The sequence below is a fragment of the Lithobates pipiens genome, unplaced genomic scaffold (genome assembly GCF_037356315.1).
Source record: "Lithobates pipiens isolate NorthernLeopardFrog02 unplaced genomic scaffold, aLitPip1_a1.2 Scaffold_10, whole genome shotgun sequence".
NCBI classification, from domain to species: domain Eukaryota; kingdom Metazoa; phylum Chordata; class Amphibia; order Anura; family Ranidae; genus Lithobates; species Lithobates pipiens.
In genome coordinates, this window is record NW_027507686.1 from 102,563,028 (window position 1) to 102,582,912 (window position 19,885).

The 19,885-nt window shown below is 45.0% G+C and overlaps 2 pseudogenes; both read left to right on the forward strand.

The window, feature by feature from the left end:
• Positions 1-4,683: 4,683 nt before the first annotated feature.
• LOC143947402 (5S ribosomal RNA) lies at positions 4,684-4,802 on the forward strand (annotated as a pseudogene).
• A 107-nt stretch (positions 4,803-4,909) lies between these two features.
• LOC143954982 (5S ribosomal RNA) lies at positions 4,910-5,028 on the forward strand (annotated as a pseudogene).
• The last annotated feature ends 14,857 nt before the right edge of the window (positions 5,029-19,885 follow it).

The window sequence follows — 19,885 nt, forward strand, 5'->3', positions numbered from 1 at the left end:
TTTTGGTATCCATAGTAACTTTAAGATCAACATTGCTAAGACAGAAGCCCTCAACCTATCCCTCACCCCCTCCACACTGTCCCTTCTAAAATCCAACTTCTTATTTAAATGGCAGACCAAGGGGATCTCTTACCTAGGGGTCATTATACCCTCCAATCTAGCTAATTTGTTTTCCCTAAATTATATTCCCCTCCTTAACCGTATACGGAAGGACCTTGAGGAGTGGGGGGGGATCTCCCTTGCCCTGGTTCGGAAGGATTAATATCCTAAAGATGGACACTCTACCCAAGTTCCTGTATTTATTTCAAACAATCCCCATCCACGTCCCCAAATCATTTTTTATCTCCCTGCGTTAGCTGGCCACCAGATTCATGTGGAACAGGGGCCTCCCCAGAGTAACATTTAAACTGCTCATGCTTCCGTAGACTATGGGAGGAACAGGCCTCCCTGATTTTGAGACTTACCATACAGCTGCTCATATGACTCGCGTCATAGAATGGTTCCCCCGTCCTCCCTGAAAGGCCTCGGTGGCCGTTGAACAGGACCTTTCTCCTGTAGATCTCCGAGCTCTTCTATGGGGTTACAAACAGGACTACTCTCGTATGACATCCTTATCCCCACTGACTTTGGCCTCCTTGAAGCTGTGGTATAGGACAGGGCTAAACACCACCATCTCCTCTGATCCGGGCCCCCTGACGTCCCTCTTTGACCATCCTGCTCTACCACAAAGTACAGGGGCAGCCTCCCTAGGATCCTTTAAGCGTATGGAGTGGCCGCAAGCTTGCACATTTGTACATCCTTCTCAGGGGACCCCGGTCCCCCTGGCAGACTCTGGAGATTGGCTCACAGCCCTACATGTGTCCACATTTACCAAACGCCTACACTCCTCCTCTCAAATACATCGCAAGCTTACCAATGTCGAGGAACTGTGCTCGCTCCCAGAAACTCCCAGACACCTCCTATCCTCCTTATATAACTTACTGCAGACTTTAGCACATGATCAACTCCCACATTACACTAGGCTGTGGTCTGCGGATTTGGGAGAAGACATCTCTGTACCGGAATGGCAAACCTCTTTTCATTTCACACATAAGTCAACCATCTCCTGCTACTCTCAAGAAAAGAACTACAAGTTATTGTCCAGATGGTACAGAGACCCTGCTACTTTACACAAAATCTTCCCGTCTGCACCAGCCACCTGCTGGCGCTGTGAAGCTTCAGTCGGAACTTATATACATGTCTGGTGGGACTGTGAGAGGATCCGCCCCTTCTGGACACAGGTTTTTGAATGTTATAATCTTTTAGCTGATATTCCGGTTCCTATCTCTCCGAAAATTGCATTACTCTCAATACTGCCCGGGTCTATTAAATCGCAGAGACAAAGATTGCGCCGTTTTTTTATGTCCTCTGCTAGGCAACTGATACCTGCTTATTGGAAGACGACGAATACCCCATTGTCACGGTGGGTATCAATTATGAATGACACCATGAGAATGGAGGAGATGTTGGCACTGGACAATGACACTTATACAAATTTTTATCTCAATGGTCTATCTGGCTGCGCTTCTCTTCCTCTGACACCTTAATGAACCAAATCTCGAACGCATAGGGACACTATGGGCTCTCTCTTATCCTACCCCCCTTACCCATATCCCTTCCCCCCCTTACCTCTCCTCTCCTCTTGCTATTCAGCTTTCCCCTCTACCACTTTGTTCCTCTTTATTTTGCTCCTCTCTTCCCTTTCCTCTTCTCTCTCTCTTTCTGTCTTCTTTATGCTATTGATTAAACATTGTCTCATGTAGTAACCCATGAGTATTTCTCACTACTGTGGCCACGTGGATCGGAGAACAGGCCGTCTTCCCTACTCTCAAGCCTCCCGACAGGGACCGGCTGTGGCCGATAGTCATTAACCGGCCCCCGTAACTGTACTCCTGTTACTGTTCCTGCTTGCATTTGCCTCATGATGGTTACTGTTTTTATTGTTTTCACTTGAAATGTTTCAATAAAAATATTTTCAACACTAACCACTTAAGCCCCGGACCAATTGTCAGCCTAAGGACCAGAGGTCTTTTTACAATTTCGCACTGCACTGTTTTAACTGGTCATGCGCGGTCATGCAATGTTGTACCCAAACAAAATTTGCGTCCTTTTATTCCCACAAATAGAGCTTTCTTTTGATGGTATTTGATTGCCTGTGCAATTTTTATTTTTTACGATATAAAAAGGAAAAAGACTGAAAATTTTGAAATAAATATATTTTCTAATTTTTGTTATAAGAAAAATCAAATAAACGAAATTTTAGTCATACATTTAGGCCACAATGCATTCAGCAACATGTCTAGTAAAAAATAAAAAAAAAGTCAATAAGCGTATATTTATTGGTTTGCACAAAAGTTATAGCGTCTGCAAACTAGAGTACATTTTCCGGAATTTACACAGCTTTTAATTTATGACTGCCTATCTCATTTCTTGAGGTGCTAAAATGGCAGGGCAGTACACCCCCCCCCCCCAAATGACCCCATTTTGGAAAGTAGACACCTCAAGGAAATTGAGGGGCATGTTGAGCCCATTGAATATTTTTTTTTGTCCCAAGTGATGGAATAATGACAAAAAAAGTTTACAAAAAGTTGTCACTAAATGATATATTGCTCACACATGCTATTGGCATAAGTGAAATTACACCCCAAAATAAATTCTGCTGCTTCTCCTGAGTACGGGGATACCAAACGTGTGGGACTTTTTGGGAGCCTAGCCGCGTACGGGATCCTGAAATCCAAGCACCGCCTTCAGGATTTAAATATAAAACGCTACCAAAAAAGGGTGTTGATCGAGAGAGAGACAGGGTGTTGAGCGAGAGAGAGAGGGTGTTGAGCGAGAGAGAGAGAGAGGGTGTTGAGCGAGAGAGAGAGGGTGGGTGTTGAGAGAGAGAGAGAGGGTGGGTGTTGAGAGAGAGAGAGAGGGTGTTGAGAGAGAGAGAGAGGGGGGTGTTGAGTGAGAGAGAGAGAGGGTGTTGAGAGTGAGAGAGGGTGTTGAGCGAAAGAGAGAGAGAGGGTGTTGAGCGAGAGAGAGAGAGAGGGTGTTGAGCGAGAGAGAGAGAGAGGGTGTTGAGCGAGAGAGAGAGAGAGGGTGTTGAGCGAGAGAGAGAGAGAGAGGGTGTTGAGCGAGAGAGAGAGAAGGGGGGTGGGCGAGAGAGAGAGAGAGAAAGAGAGAGAGGGTGGTGGGAGAGAGAGAGGGGGTGAGCGAGAGAGGGGTGGGCGAGAGAGAGAGGGGGTGGGTGCGAGAGAGAGAGGGGGTGGGCGAAAGAGAGGGGGGTGAGCGAGAGAGGGGGGGTGAGCGAGAGAGATGTGTGGTGAGCGAGAGAGAGGGATGGGGGTGAGCGAGAGGGGGCGAGCGAGAGCGAGGAGGGGGGTGACACAGAGGAGATGGGGGTGACACAGAGGAGATGGGGGTCACACAGAGGAGTAGGGAGGTCACACAGAGGAGATGGGGGTCACACAGAGGAGGAGGGGGGTCACACAGAGGAGATGGGGAGTCACACAGAGGAGATGGGGTATACTACAAATGACACCCCCAAAAAATTCTGCTACTCCTCCTGAGTATTACTAGAAATTTTACCGCGAGGGGGGTCGAACCTGTGATACAGGCAGATATGTCGGCCGATAGTCGTGAGTTTACCATTAGTAGAATGATAAACATGATCGCCAATTCTCGTATGGTCTTACCCACATAAAACGCTCTACATTTGCAGAGCATTAGATAGATCACCCCGGTGGTGTCACAGGAGGCGCTGAAAGAGGGTGTAAAGTTTTGCCCATTGGGGAGTTTGACCGTCCGCCCTGGAAGAATCATATGGGGGGGACATAGGGGGCATTGTCCACAAGGGGAGGTCCCTCTAGTTCTTAATTGGTTCACGTTTGTATGTGTATAATGACTCCTGGTTAAATTATCCCTCAAAGATTTGGCTCTCCGAAATCCAATTTCCGGTCGCTCACATAGATGATGTGTTAAAATGTGGTGGTCTTTGAGTATATGCCAATTTTTGGTCAATACTTTTCTAAGTTGACCCTGATGGGTTGAGTATTGAGTGATGACTTTTACTGAGCATGTCTCCTGTCCCTGCAGCCTCACACACACACGAGGGGGAGCAGGAACGCGCGCTGACTTCAGGTCTGTACAAACCTTTACATGCTTTATAGGTAGACAGGGAGGAGGGGGAGAGTGGCTGGGATTGGGAAGGAGGAAACTAAAACGATGTACAGCCTGTACATACAGTGCAGCCTGGGATAGAACTACAGGCCCCAACATGTTCTGCACCTCCATTGCAGCCTGCGATAGAGCGACAGGTCCACGTGTGACTGGGCTAGAACTACAAGTCCCAGCATGCTGTGCATCTCTTGCAACCTGTGATAGAACTAAAAGTCCCACTATGCTCTGCAGGATCACTGCAGCCTGTGATAGGACTAGAAGCTCCAGCATGCCTTGCTCCTCTACTGCAGCCTATGATAGAACTACAGGTCCCAACATGAATGCTCTGCACTTTTATTGTAGTATAGGTTATTGGGTGGCTGGGCTACAACTACATGTCCCAGCTTGCTCTGCACCTCTCTTGCAGCCTATGATAGAACTACATGTCCCAGCATGCTCTGCCACTTGTCAAGAGGGTTGAGAGTGGCCAGCAAGGTTGCTTACGGCGACATCACCCCGAATGCACCTGATCTTGTCAGATCTTGAATGCTAAGCAGGGTCTGGCCTGGATAGTACCTGGATAGGACACCACCTGGGAATACCAGGTGCCGTAGGCTTTTTTTTTAATATGTTGGTGGCGTCGACGATCTGTTTCTTTTTTGCTTGTTTGCCGAGGTGACCATCTTGGCATTTGTCAAGAGGGTTGAGAGTGACCAGCAAGATCCCCTACGGCCACATCACCCTGAATGCGCCCGATACCATCTGATCTCGGATGCTAAGCAGGGTTGGGCCTGGTTAGTACCTGGATAGGACACCACCTGGGAATACAAGGTGCCGTATGCTTTTTTTTAATATGTTGTTGGCGTCGACGACCTGTTTTATTTTTCTGCTTGTTATATTAAAAAAAGGAAATGCGTGTGGCCCCCAGGCCCTATATACTCAGAACAGCAGTATACAGGCGGTGCAAACAAGACAGGGACTGTGTAGGTTTGTTGTGTTAAGTTGAATCTGTTTGTAATTTTCAACTGGTAAATTTTTAAAGTGTAGCTCCAGTCAAAAAAACTATTTTTAAGCTTTTTGGAAAACATAGGGAAGGGTTATCACCCCTGTATAATTTGTTTTGTCGTCCATCTTTTTTCATCTCACTTGCTGTTGTCTCCTTCCGTTTGCAAGTAGGAGATGTTTGTAAGTTGGATGTTTGAAAGTAGGGGCCTGCCCTATATACTCTGCAGAAATGGCGGAACAAGGTGTTGGTTTTTCCACAACATTGTAAGCCCTGAAAGTGACTCTTGGTGGGCGCTGGAGCGCCCTGCTGTGAACGATTATATCAAGAATTGTAATTACATGCCATTGTTGAACAGTGGTAGAAAAATTGACCTTTGGTGGTTGTGGTGCTGGTGCCACAACACTATAAGTCCTCACAGTTACTCTGGGTGGGCACAGGAACGGCCCTCCTGTGAAATATTATATCAAGAATTGTAATTACATGTCCCTGTTAAACAGGGGCAGAAAAATTGGGCCTTAGGCACTGGTGCTGGTGCCACCACACTGCAACCTCTCCCATATACTCTAGTTTTATTGCAGGAATTAGCCCTGCTGCAAAGCATTGCATCAAAAATTGTACTTAAACGCCCCTGTTAAACAGGGGCAGAAAAATTGGGCCTTAGGCACTGGTGCTGGTGCCACCACACTGCAACCTCTCCCATATACTCTAGTTTTATTGCAGGAATTAGCCCTGCTGCAAAGCATTGCATCAAAAATTGTAATTAAACGCCCCTGTTAAACAGGGGCAGAAAATTGGGCTGATGGTATCACCCAGAACCAGAAATGTTCTTCCAACATATCAGCGGAGGAGGAAGAGGATAGACAATCAACATAACAGGACAGTCACTCAGCATCAGCATAGGCAGTCTTGAAGGAATGTGATATTTCAAAAAAAATTATTCGGTTACATCAGCTTCAGGTGCTTGGTAGATTTGGGTGATCCAAGACTGATTCGTCTTGATGAAGGTCAGTCGATCAACTGATTCGATGGACAGGCACACCCTGTGATCGGTAACAAAGCCACCAGCAGCACTGAAGGTGCGTTCCGAAAGAACGCTGGATGCAGGACAGGCCAGTAGCTCAATTGCATACTGTGCAAGCTCTGGCCAGTGATCCATCCTCAAGACCCAGTAAGCCAGAGGATTTTCGGTGGGAAAGGTGTCCAAGTCTGACCTTGCCCCTAGGTATTCCTGCACCATGTAAATCAGACGCTGGCGATGGTTGCTGGAACCGATCATACCTTGGGGCTGCGGACTAAAAAATTGTCTGAAAGCATCAGACGGCCACCTTCTCCACCGCTCTTTCTGACCAATGCCTCAGCAACACGTTGTCCAGGACCAGGAGTTTGTAACCTCCCAGTCTCTGGGAACGCGTTGCACAGACCTTTCTGCAAGGCCTCCCGGAGATGTCTCATCCTCTGCGATGGCAAGATAAGGTCGGCAACCTTACCCTTGTACCGTGGATCAAGGAGAGTGGCCAGCCAGTAATGGTCCCTCTCCTTGATCCGAAGAATACGAGGATCCTTCCGCAGGCTTTGCAGGATCGGGGAGGCCATGCAGCGTAGGTTAGCTGAGGCATTCGGTCCGGAGTCCTCTGGGTCACTAAGGACAACATGATCCGCAGCTACCTCCTCCCAGCCACGTACAAGTCCACGTGTTTCTTGGGACTGTAAATCATCCCTACAAGACTACTGCTGCTGATGCTGAGTGCCAGCCTCCACCTCCATGCTGACACAATCATCCTCCTCATCCTCTTCCTGTGTGATGGGTGGCACAGCAGGAACACTGTCTGGATAAAGGGGGCTTTGAGAGGCAAGGAAGTCCTCCTCTTCCTGCCTCTGTTCTGCCTCAAGTGCCCTGTCCATTATTCCACGCAGCGTATGCTCCAAGAGGTGGACAAGAGGTACAGTGTCACTGATGCATGCACTGTCCACTGCTCACCATCCTTGTGGCCTCCTCAAAGCTGACAGGACAGTGCATGCATCCCTGATCATGCCCCACTGGCGTGGGGAGAAAAAACAGAGCTCCCCTGACCCTGTCCTGGTGTCGTAGTCGCACAGGTACTCATTGATGGCCCTCTGCTGCGTGTGCAGCCGCTGCAGCATGGCCAACGTTGAGTTCCACCTGGTGGGCATGTCCACATATAAGGCGGTTCTTGGGCAGGTTCAACTCCTTTTGGAGCTCAGCCAGCCGAGCACAGGCATTAAATGATCGGCGGAAATGCACACAGACTTCCCTGGCCTGCTTCAGGACATCCTGTAAGCCGGGGTACCTGCCCAAGAACCGCTGCACCACCAGGTTAAGGACGTGAGCTACACAGGGCACATGGGTCAGTTGTCCCTGTCGGAGGGCGGAGAGGAGGTTGGTGCCATTGTCGCAAACCACCATTCCTGGCTTAAGCTGGCATGGCGTCAACCACCTCTCGGCCTGCCCCTGCAGAGCTGACAAAACATCCGCCCCAGTGTGGCTCCTGTCCCCCAAACAAACCAGCGCAAGCATGGCATGGCATCGTTTTGCCTGCGTACTTGCGTAGCCCCTGGAATGCCTACGGAGCACCGCTGGTTCTGAGGACAGAGCACTGGAAGAGGCCATGGAGGAAGAAGAAGAGGAGGGGTGGAGGAGAGAGGTGTGTCACAACCAATAGTAGCATTTTGGAGGCGTGGTGGCGGAACAACCTCCAACACTACTGCACCTTGTCCTGCATCCTTCCCAGCTGCTAGAAGACCCAATGGGCCGTGAAAGACAGGTAACGTCCCTGTCCATGCCTGCTGGACCATGAGTCAGCGGTAATATGCACCTTACCGCTGACCGCCCTGTCCAGCGAGGCAAGGACATTGCCTTCCACATGCCGGTAGAATCGCCTTCGTAGCGTTTGGGGAGGGGGGGGGGGATTTTCTCCCTAACCCTTCCATACTAATATAACCATTCCTATCTCCTTTACTTTACATTCTATAAAAGTCTCTGTTCTTCCCTTCCCTTCCCCCTATCCCTACCCTCTACCCCTCCCGGCCCTCCCATCCACCCCTCAATTAGGCAAATAGGAGGGAGGGAAGCCCCCCATAGGAGGGAGGGAAGCCTCCCCTCTACCGTCCCTGAACCTCAGCATATTTCTTTGTTAGTTTGAATTTCTTCCATGCCTCCCACTTCCCCTGAGGCTTCCTACCTATGTCCTCCTCCCTAAGTTCTTCCATCCTATATATTTCTTGAATTTTTTCCCACCATTCCCTTATTTTTGGGGGTTCCATTTCCTTCCATTTCTTTGGGATTAGACTCTTTGCCTCGTTTATAAGATGTTTTATGAGGGAATCTTTATAAACTTTCAATAGTGAATATATACAATGGAAAAGACGCCCAGGGATCTTCGGGTATTTGATTTTTAGTTATTGTCTTAATATATTCTAATATCTCTCTCCAGTATTGTTTACTCTTGGAGCAGTTCCACCATATATGTCCCATATTCCCCAGTTGTCCACGGCCCCTCCAAAATTCTCCAGATTGCTCTATTTGATATTTTGCCACCATATCTGGTGTCCTATACCACCTTAATAGACATTTATAGTTCATTTCGATCATCCTATTATTTGTTGAGGACCCATGTACCAGTCTCAATATTCTATCTAAATTTTGTTTAGCACCCCGTGGTCCTATTTCATTTTCCCCTTTTTTTATGAATGTCGGTACCTCCATCTCCTCTTCCCAGACTAACATCCTATATATCTGTGAGATCCCACCCCGGGCCGTTTTTTCCTTCACAGATCTGCTCGAACGCTGTCAATTTCTCTCCGTCTCTCAACGGTCTTGGGATCCTCAAGACGAAAAGTTTGAGTTCATTCAAGTCAAACATGTCTTTTTCTTTTTTTAATGCTTCAAATGTGTTAATTCCCCCCCCCCCCCCTTTTAATATGTGTCTTAGTTGGGCATTTTCTTTTTTTATCCAATTCCCGCCCATACTATTTTTACCTGGTGGAAAGAGATCATTCTCTTTTAGATGAAGTAGTGGAGAGTTATATTTCCATTTATTGTGTTTGTGCACCCCATCCCACACTCTTATAACATTCTTTGTCAAGGTGAACATCCCCCCCCCCCCCGTGTTCTATATTGTGGTGGTGTCTATATGTTTCTCCCTAAATGTATTTCTGCTGAACTATGTGTACTGTGCCTCCAGCACAGTATACACCTGTATCTACCCTTTATTGCTGGTGTTCTCTAATACAGGCATCTGCAGGAGTTAGTGGGTGTTGTGTGCCTCCAGCACAGTATACACCTGTATCTAACCTTTATTGCTGGTGTTCTCTAATACAGGCATTTTCAGGAGTTAGTGGGTGTTGTGTGCCTCCAGCACAGCACAATATACACCTGTATCTACCCTTTTTTGCTGTTTTTCTCTCATACAGGCATCTGCAGGAGTTAGTGGGTGTTGTGTGCCTCCAGCACAGCACAGTATACAACTGTATCTACCCTTTATTGCTTGTGTTCTCTAATACAAGCAACTGCAGGAGTTAGTGGGTGTTGTGTGCCTTCAGCACAGCACAGTATACACCTGTACCTACCCTTTATTACTGGTGTTCTCTAATACAGGCATCTGCAGAAGTTAGTGGGTGTTGTGTGCCTCCAGCACAGTATACACCTGTATCTACCCTTTATTGCTGGTGTTCTCTAATACAGGTATCTTCAGGAGTTAAAGTGGGTGAGGGCGCTGCCTCTGCACGTTATTCTAAAAGTTCTTTGGTGTGGGCCTTTTTTGAGACTAGTGCATCAGATCGCACTGCTGCTATTTGCAACATATGTCTCAAGCATATCTCGCGTGGCCAAAACATCAGCCGCTTGGGAACCACATGCTTGTCCAGACATATGTTGACCTGCCATGCAGCTCATTGGCAAGCTTACCTCAAAGACCCTCACCAAAGAACAATGCGGACCTCTCCTTGCTCCTCATCAGCTGGGATCTCCAACCCCACTAGACCTTCAGTCCTCTCTGAAACCTGCACTGAGAGGAATAAAGGTGTAAAATTAGGTGTGTCACAGCCAAGTACTTGCGGGCACTCTGCCAGCAGTACACCCACGTCCGATTGTAGCAGGCAAATTTCCCTGCCCCAGCTGCTGGACCATCCAAAGAAATTCACTCCCAGTGTTGTGGAAAATTTTAGATGTATTTATTATATGTATTGTCATAAGAGTCCTCCTGTGTTCATTCTCCCGTGGCCCCCTCTAAAAGAGCTGACTGGGGCAGACTGACACTGGTTGAGATCCGTTAGGTAGTGGATAACTTCTTGGGATCGGAAAAAGGTGTTTGCGGAGTGGGGGTATATCCGCCAGCAAAAGAGCCCCTGTACACCGTACAGACGATCGTCTGGGGACATATGCTTGCTCTGCAGGGATTGGTTGTAGGCGGATGTGTGCACATTGTCTCTGCTGTGTCTAATCACCACATGGAGATGGGCAGTGCACATCTGTGGATAACCTTCCATCCACAAGGAGGTGTAGAATAATCCAGGTATACATTGTTCTCTGGAACAATGTATATTAAGGATTTCTATCAACGGAATTATAGTCATCGTTCATTGGTTTTGTATGGTTTCCATCATTGAAAGCATTTAGTCAGTTTGCGTCACTGACTATTTGAATGTATACATGTCTGTGATTGGTACCTTCTTCTGACTTGTATTGCATTGTATTGTCCTTATATGGGCATTCACATCCTGTATTACTGCTGTGAGGTCACACCCTTTGTGGGAGGTGTTCAGCTGTTGGAGGCAAACCCTCCAGGGCGTGGCTTCCAGTGGAAAGGTAAATAAAGTTTTGGTCAAGGTCCGAGAGGACACACATGCTGGCCGTTTGGAGAAAGAAGTAAGAATGCTGGTGATGTCTCGTTAATGGGGAACCAGGGGGACCTAGCTGAGGAGCAGTCAGGCTGCGATGAGGATGTAGGAATGCGGGGTGATGTCTGAATACTTGGATGAGTGGGTTGGAAGGTAAGCTTAAAGTATTGTATCATTAAGATGGAAATGGGTGCTTATATGAGCACAGCAGCAGATGTGGCTGTGTGCATAGCATACAGCCAAATTGCTATTACAGATGGTGAGCCAGATTTATGGACCAAACAGAGCCCCCACTGTAGAACCCAGTCCAGGACATCAAAACTTTGTTGTCCTGAGACAAAAGGGGTACGTCTTCTCTGCCTGATGCATTGGGGAGGTTCTGCTTTGTGAAAAGAACAATTTTTCCGTCTTTTTGAGATAATGCGGAAAGTCTGATTGCATGTGTGTATGTGTGTGAGAATGTGTGTGAGAATGTGTGTGTGTGAGAATGTGTGTGCATGTGTGCCTTGTCCTGCATCCTTCCCAGCTGCCAGAAGACCCAATGGGCCGTGAAAGACAGGTAACGTCCCTGTCCATGCCTGCTGGACCATGAGTCAGCGGTAATATGCACCTTACCGCTGACCGCCCTGTCCAGCGAGGCAAGGACATTGCCTTCCACATGCCGGTAGAATCGCCTTCGTAGCGTTTGGGGAGGGGGGGGGGGATTTTCTCCCTAACCCTTCCATACTAATATAACCATTCCTATCTCCTTTACTTTACATTCTATAAAAGTCTCTGTTCTTCCCTTCCCTTCCCCCTATCCCTACCCTCTACCCTTGTGTGTGTGTGTGTGATTTGGATCATTTCCAGTGTATGTGTATGGAAACTGCATGTAACTGAATGAGAAATTGATTCATTTTGATTTTTACCTATGTATGGAACAAGTAGACTGCATGAGTCTTGTAGAGCAGTTTGTAACTGCAAGTTTGTGTGCCATGTGGCCTTGTGTTGAACAGGATATGCCCTGTGGGAAGGGAAACAATGGCTTGTTATGGAAGCTGATGCCAGAATGAAACTTTGTTTGAGAAAAGAGGCAATGTTTGAGCTGTGATATATTGTGTTATATTATGGTTTTATGTGGTGTTTTTTGTTTCATTGGATAACATGTGTTACTAAGTGTGCATTCTCAATTGTGTGGTAAGATTACATACTTTTCAGTGGAACTGTTCCTAAACTGCGTGTCTGTTTAAGTGTGCATTTTCAAATGTGTAAGTTTGTGGGGAGAAATGTGGGTTTTGGTGGGAAAAACTCCATTTTGTCCTAGCCTAGCTTTTGTTGTCTACCATGTGACCAGGCTTGGTGGCTATTTTTGAAAATCTGAGTCTTCCTATAGGGTAAGGTACAGACACCATTCACTTGTGTGTGAAACCATGTGACATGAGCCACCATCTTGTTCCTAGGCCATGTGGTCTGGGCTATCACCTTCTCTCTAGGCGCCATTTCCTTTAAGTGAATTCTATTTTTGTACCTTTTATGTGATTTTTCAGTTAAGCTATTGTATTTTCTGTAGTGAATTTTGGTTTTCAGTGTAAATCTCTACATTGCAATGAATTTCAGTGGATGGTGAAACTAGCTTTAACTGAGTTTTTGTACACAGCGGTGTTTTATTTTTATTACAAATGTATGGAAGTTTCACAGAGGGCAATTCATTGTTTTTCTTAGGCTTGTATTGTATAGCCTGCATATGGGGCTAGGCTCCCCTCCCTTTCCCTGTAACATTGATATGTAAATGAACTCGTTTGCTGGGTCCATGCTAAAGCATTCTGATATATCCACAGGAAGTTGGTGGGAGGAGCAGGAGGTCTCGTGACTCATGTTTGGAAGCACAATGGAAAATACTGGCGTTTGAAAGAGTGTTTTAAATTTTTTGTTTAAATCTTTTTTATTGAAAAATAAAGTGGTTATACAGATAGTAGGTAAATACCATAAAATGAGCATAAAATGACAGTCCGAATAGAAGGTTCAGAAACATATCAAAACGATAACAGTCTGAAGGTAATGAAAGTTACATCCACTTACAATAAACATGTGAACAATCAATATCTTGAACATAGATAATAAATCGCAAAAAACACGTATAAACCTGTCATCCTGTCCATCTGTGTTAAATCTGACTGGAAACAGGGTATAAGCCCTAGACTCTATTAGTGTACAATTTCCACGGGAGCCAGTTCTTATCATATTTTTGTAAATTACCATCCCTATATGCTAAGATTTGTTCATATGCCATTACGGAGTTAATTCTGGCTTTGACACTTATAATGGATGGAGGTTCTGGTGTTTTCCAGTTACTCATAATCAGTGATCTAGCGGCTAAGAACACATGCACGACCACTGATCTAAACTTTGGCGGAAAATCGTTTATATTTATACCTAGAATGGCCTGTTCTTTCCTGATTGGGGCTCTTTGCTTAGTAATCCTAGAGATCATATCAAATACAGCTGCCCAGAAGGGGTGTAAAATTGGGCAGGCCCACAGCATGTGTAGCAATGTCCCAACATTCCCACATCCTCTCCAACATACGTTTGAGACGCCGTCAGCAAATTTAGCAACAAGGTATGGTGTGTAATACCATCTTAACCATATTTTCTGCATTAATTCGGCATAGTTCGAGCACCTGGAGTACATGCCCATATGTTTAATGGCCTTTGTCCACTGGATGTCTGTGAATTCCTGTCCTATTTCCTTTTCCCAATTCAGAAATTGCGTGGGTTTGGTGAAGGCGTCTTTAGAATGCAAAGACTGGTAAATCACTGAGATACCTTTAGATTTTGGGAAGTTAGAGTGTAAATGAAACCATATTTTTTCAGTAACTGGCAACCTTACTACTTGAAATGTCTGAAAGTAGGAGGCTAACTGTGTATATGTTAAAAATTCAGAGCTTGGAAGGTGGAATTTCTCCTGTATCTTGCTAAATGAAAGTATCTTGCCCTCTGCTGTTATGTCTGTCCAGTTTACCACTTTGTGTAATGACCATTGAGATAGGTTAATGTTTGGTATATTCCATTTAGCAATGTCTAAAGGTATTGGTACTTTTTTCGATGGGTAGAATTCGTTCCCTTCAGATGTTACTTCTTTCCATGCTTCGATTGAGGCTTGGATAGTAGGGTGTTTAGGGATATTGTTCCGTTTAGTAACACAAGCTGCCATAAGCAAAGCCAAGGGAGGGGATTCCCTCATCCAAGTCTTTTCCAATGTACACCATGGTTTAGCATCTAAGTCTAGAAACCAATATCTCAGTTGGTCCAGAAGAAATGCGGTATAGTAATCTCGCAGTACTGGAATACCCATGCCTCCCGTTGTTTTATGTCTATGCTGCATATTAGGGGAACACCTAGATATTTTCCCATCCCATACAAAGATCAGCAACTGCTTTTGTAGAGTAGTGAAAAAGGAGTGCGGAAGGGGGATCGGTAGGGCTCTAAAAAGGTAGGTTAATTTGGGCAGAATAAACATTTTGTATGCCGCAATCCGGCCTGACCAGGACAAATAGAACTTCTGTAACTTACTGATATCATGTTGAAAAGATGATACTAAGGGAGCATAGTTTTCTTTATACAATTTATCAGTGGGGTAAGTAAGAGTCACGCCTAAGTATTTAATTGAAGTGGTAGCCCATGTGTACGGGAAGGTATATTTAAGATACTTTGTTAACGGTGGGCTGATGTTCATTCCTAAAATAAGAGATTTGGACGTATTAATTTTATAAAAAGAGATTTTGCTAAATTCCAGGAGTGCTGAATGTGCTGCTGGCAGAGAGACCGAGGGATTAGTTAGGGACAGTATGACGTCATCTGCAAACAACGATACTTTGTACTGTCTCCCGTTCACGCGTATACCTTCTATCAGATGGTCTTCCCTCAATCTCTCCGCCAGGGGCTCCATCACTAGGGCAAAAATAATTGGGGACAGGGGGCAACCCTGCCTAGTCCCATTCGTTATATCAAAGGGCTTAGAGTATAAACCCTCGGTGTACACATGGGCCGAAGGTTGTGAATAAAGGGCAAGTATAGCATCCCGTATCATACCTTCCATCCCAAATTTAGAGAGTACTCCTCGCAGGTAACCCCAGTGGATTCTATCGAAAAGCCTTCTCTGCATCTAGTGATAGAAGCAGAGAAGGCTCCCCCCTGCGCTCCACCATATACATGAGATTGATCATGCGCCTGGTGGCATCAGTAGTCTGACGTCCCGCTACAAACCCAACTTGATCATAATTAATCAGCTTGGGAAGAACTATTTTCAATCTATTTGCAAGAAGCTTAATGTGGAGTTTCACGTCCACATTCAATAAAGATATCGGACGAAAGTTCTGCGGTACATTGGGGTCTTTACCCGGTTTTGGAAGAGTGACGATCGTCGCTGTGAGCATTTCTGGAGGGAATGACGCCACTGCGGTCGCGGCATCAAACACTCGGGACAGATGCGGCACTAGGCTGGAGCTAAAGAGTTGGTAATATTCCGTCTGGGCCTGGGGCCTTATTACGTGGGAGGCTGGCTATAGCTTTCTCTATTTCTGACAAAGTGAAGGGTGTATTTAGCTGCTCGAGGTCATCTTTGGATAATTTAGGTAGATTAATCGAATCCAAAAATGCCGCTATTGAGGATTCAGTGGGTTGGTGTGTTTCTCCATCTGAGCTTAAGTTATATAGTGTCTTGTAATACTCACTAAATAAATCAGCTATTTCCTGCGGATTCGTGTGTTTCTCATTAGTTTTGGGGTTTAAAAGGAAAGGCAATTTGTGACGGATCGCTTTGTCCTTAACTTGCTTGGCCAATAATTTACTAGCCTTATTACCATATCCATAACTCTGGGCTTTAAGAGATCGGTAATGAATGTCATGTTGTGCGACCAACAGGGATTTTAACTCCTGTCTGGCTAAGAACAATTGTTCCCTAAGGTGTTGGGTGGTTTGTCGTTTGTTTTCAATTTCCAACTGATTTATTTTTTTTATCAAAGTGTCTAATTTTTCTGATCTTTGTTTCCTGATCCTACAATTCAACTGAATAAGCAGGCCTCTTATGTAGGCTTTATGTGAGTTCCATACTACAAAGGGATTACTCACTGAGGGTACATTTCGGTCAAAGAATGCCACAAGTTCTTCTTCAATATATTTTCTATGCCCTGGTTGTGATAAAGTATAAATATAGTTTCTCCATCTATTTGCCCTTGTTTCCAATCGGTTATCCCCCACATCAACCGAAATCGGTGCAAGGTCAGACCATGTGATGCTGTGGATCTCCGACTTGGAAATTTGCTGTAACGTGAATTTATCAACCAAAAACATATCAATTCGTGAATAACTATGATGAACATTTGAATAAAAAGTAAAGACTTTTTCAGATGCGTGTTGGCACCTCCATACATCAAATAATTCCGAGTGGGAGATGAAGCTCTCCAGAGATACCCTTTTTGTTAGACGCTTACCGGAGCTGGAGAGGTCCATCTCCCCCCCAGGGACTGCATTGAGATCTCCACACCACACCACCCTCCCTTGTTTAATTTTAGACACCTTTTTCCATAATTTGTTCAAGAAGGAAAGTTGTTTGACATTCGGTGCATACACATTAACCAAAGTTAGTTTTACACTATTAATCTCACATATTAGCACAATATAACGGCCTAAATCATCTAAGTGTACTTCTATAAGCTTGAATTGAACTGTATTTTTAATAGCGATAGCCACCCCCCTTTTCTTTTTGGAGAAATTCGCTAGAAACACATGGGGGAATTGCCGGTTTTGGAACGTAGGTGTTTTGTGGGTAGCAAAGTGGGTTTCTTGAAAACAAATCACATCACTATGTAAGCGTTTAGCTTCTTTCCATGCCAACTGACGTTTGAAAGGGCTATTAAGGCCTTTAACATTGAGTGATGAAATGCGAAAAGGCATGGAGTCAAAAGGCCTTCACCTCTGTGTAGGGAAATTAGTAAAATTTAATGGCGGCCTATACACCTACTCAAGAGGTCCCGTGAAACCTCCCCGTATTTCTCACGTACCACTGAGGTAACAAAGCTTGTTGTGCTGCTAAGGGTTGTTCTAAGAGCTGATCACAGATAATCACCTGAGGATAAGTTAAGATACTGTAAGTATGGCTCGCGTATAATACCACACAGATAAAAATTCAATAGGGACTATGAACTTATTAACTAACCACAGAATGGTTCAGAGTAGATCGGTCAATGGAAGGAATCCGCTACTTAAATGAGCGAATCACTTGCAGACCAGTGCGGTGGGTTCACTGCTCAACTTAAGGGGGTAAGAGTGTTTTAAATTTTAATTTAAGTTTTTTTCGAAGGTTTATACTGTAATACAGTTTTGGGTAGAGAGCAAATAGGAGGCATCCATGTTTGTTGTAATATCTAGATACAGAGAGAGAAGCCGCGGCTAAATCTGGCGACACAGTGTATGGGCGCACAAAAGAAACGCTTGTGTACGCATACAGGGGTAGGGGTAGAGACTTAATTCGGGGTGTGATAACACCTCAGGTGGTGTTTCTAGTTGGGGGACTAGCTGTAGTCCGTCGATCCACCGCAGAAGATGGCACCTGGTGGTGGTCCCCAAAGTAGGTGCAACGGTTTCCCTGGACCCAGGAGTAAGACGATAAGCTGATTCGAATCGCCATGGGCACTAGGAGGTTCATGCAAGGGAAGGATTGGAGGCTTCCCGCAGTCAGACTGCTGCACAATACATAAAGAGCCTAGTTTTGGGGCTAAAGGCCATTAGACCTTTAAAGATTGACATAGGTGGTCCAAGGATACTATTTTGGGTATCCCTCTGGAGTTGATGTATCGCAACTGTGGCTTCAGAAATCTGTAATGCTGAGTAAGTTGATGGATTTGTAGTACTTGCATTTGTGATTCTCAGAGGAGGAACTGTGGTTAAAATTCTCTTGCCCATTTTAGAACTTTGTGTGGCTGGTCCATACAATATTCTGAGATGTTCTCGCGTCTTTCCCATTGTATGTATTTTATTTTTTTCTATCGCTAAGAGTGAAGGCAGCATTCCATTTGGTTGTTTTTTTAATTTGTTATTTTTGATTGGGAACTATGAAATATTTCCCCCACATTTGTATCTAAGTGTTTGTCTCAGGTTTTAGTATTCTCATGTTGTATGTGGTAACAAGAATATGTTTGAACCCACTGTGGCAGCCCTCTTACATGTCGCGGGTGTTGTATTTTAGTAAGGAAGGGAAAGTAAGGGTTACAGAGGGTTTAGTTATTATCGGTTTTGAGGAATGTCATTGACAATTTACCAATGTACACAAATGTTGTATTGTTTATGAAGGACAGAGTAATAACTTTTGTTTATAAGTATCTTTTCAGGTCCAAGGAGTTTCTGAAAGTGTATAAGAAGGTAAAAGTATCATAGGCTATTTCACTGTTTTTTTTCTGCTTCATTCTAAACCCTGTGTGTTTTCCTCCAGTTTGCAATGAGGAGGAAAAAGGGGGGGGGGGGGGGGGTGAAAGTGATGAGAATTACACATTTTCAAACCAATAATACTAACTACTTTTGTGGCAGGTGACTGGGTCGTTGCAAAGAATATTGCAGAACGAGAAAAGGATGAGAAGTATCTTTTTATTTATATTTTTAAAGTGTATTTTCCAACTAGCTAAGAAAGCGAACAGGATACATGGTTGGGTCTACTCTGAGTCTCCACTAAGCTCAAAGTGCCCCAGCAATGACAGCGGTGTATGATATATAGGCATATTGGTGTGAGGAGTTTTTGACAAACTAGTAAAATCCAAACAGACACATGACTAGGGATGAGCCGAACACCCCCCGGTTCGGTTCGCACCAGAACTTTCGAACGGACCCCAAATTCGTACGAACGTTAGAACCCCATTGAAGTCTATGGGACTCGACGTTTGAAATTAAAAGTGCTAATTTTAACTGCTAATATGCAAGATACTGTCCTAAAAAGGGTTTGGGGACCTGGCTCCTGCCCCAGGGGACATGGGTCAATGCCTAAAATGTTTTTAAAAATGTCCGTTTTGGCGGGAGCACTGATTTTAATGACGATTAAAGTGAAAAAAAAGTGAAATATTCCTTTAAATATCGTGCCTGGGGGGTGTCTATAGTATGCCTGTGAAGTGCCATGTGTTTCCCGTGTTTAGAACAGTCCCTGCACAAAATGACATTTAACGGAAATAACATCATTTAAAACTGCTTGCGGTTTTAATGTTATATCTGGTTCCTGCAATATGGTTGAAAATCATTGAGAAAAATGGCATGGGTAGCCCTCCCTGCCCATTACCAGCCCCTTTGGGTCTTGTACGGATATTAAGGGGAACCCTGTACCCATATTTAAAAAAGGAAATACGTGTGGCCCCCAGGCCATATATACTCAGAACAGCAGTATGCAGGCGGTGCAAACAAGACAGGGACTGTGTAGGTTTGTTATGTTCAGTAGAATCTGTTTGTAATTTTCAACTGGTACATTTTTGAACTGTAGCTCCAGTCAAAAAATCTATTTTTAAGCTTTTTGGAAAACATAAGGAAGGGTTATCACCCCTGTATAATTTGTTTTGCTGTCCGTCTTTTTTCCGTCCGTCTGCAAGTAGGAGACGTTTGTAAGTTGGATGTTTGAAAGTAGAGGCCTGCCCTATATGCTCTGCAGAAATGGCGGAACAAGGTGTTGGTTTTGCCACAACATTGTAAGCCCTCCAAGTGACTCTTGGTGGGCGCTGGATCGCCCTGCTGTGAACGATTATATCAAGAATTGTAATTACATGCCATTGTTGAACAGTGGTAGAAAAATTGACCTTTGGTGGTTGTGGTGCTGGTGCCACAACACTA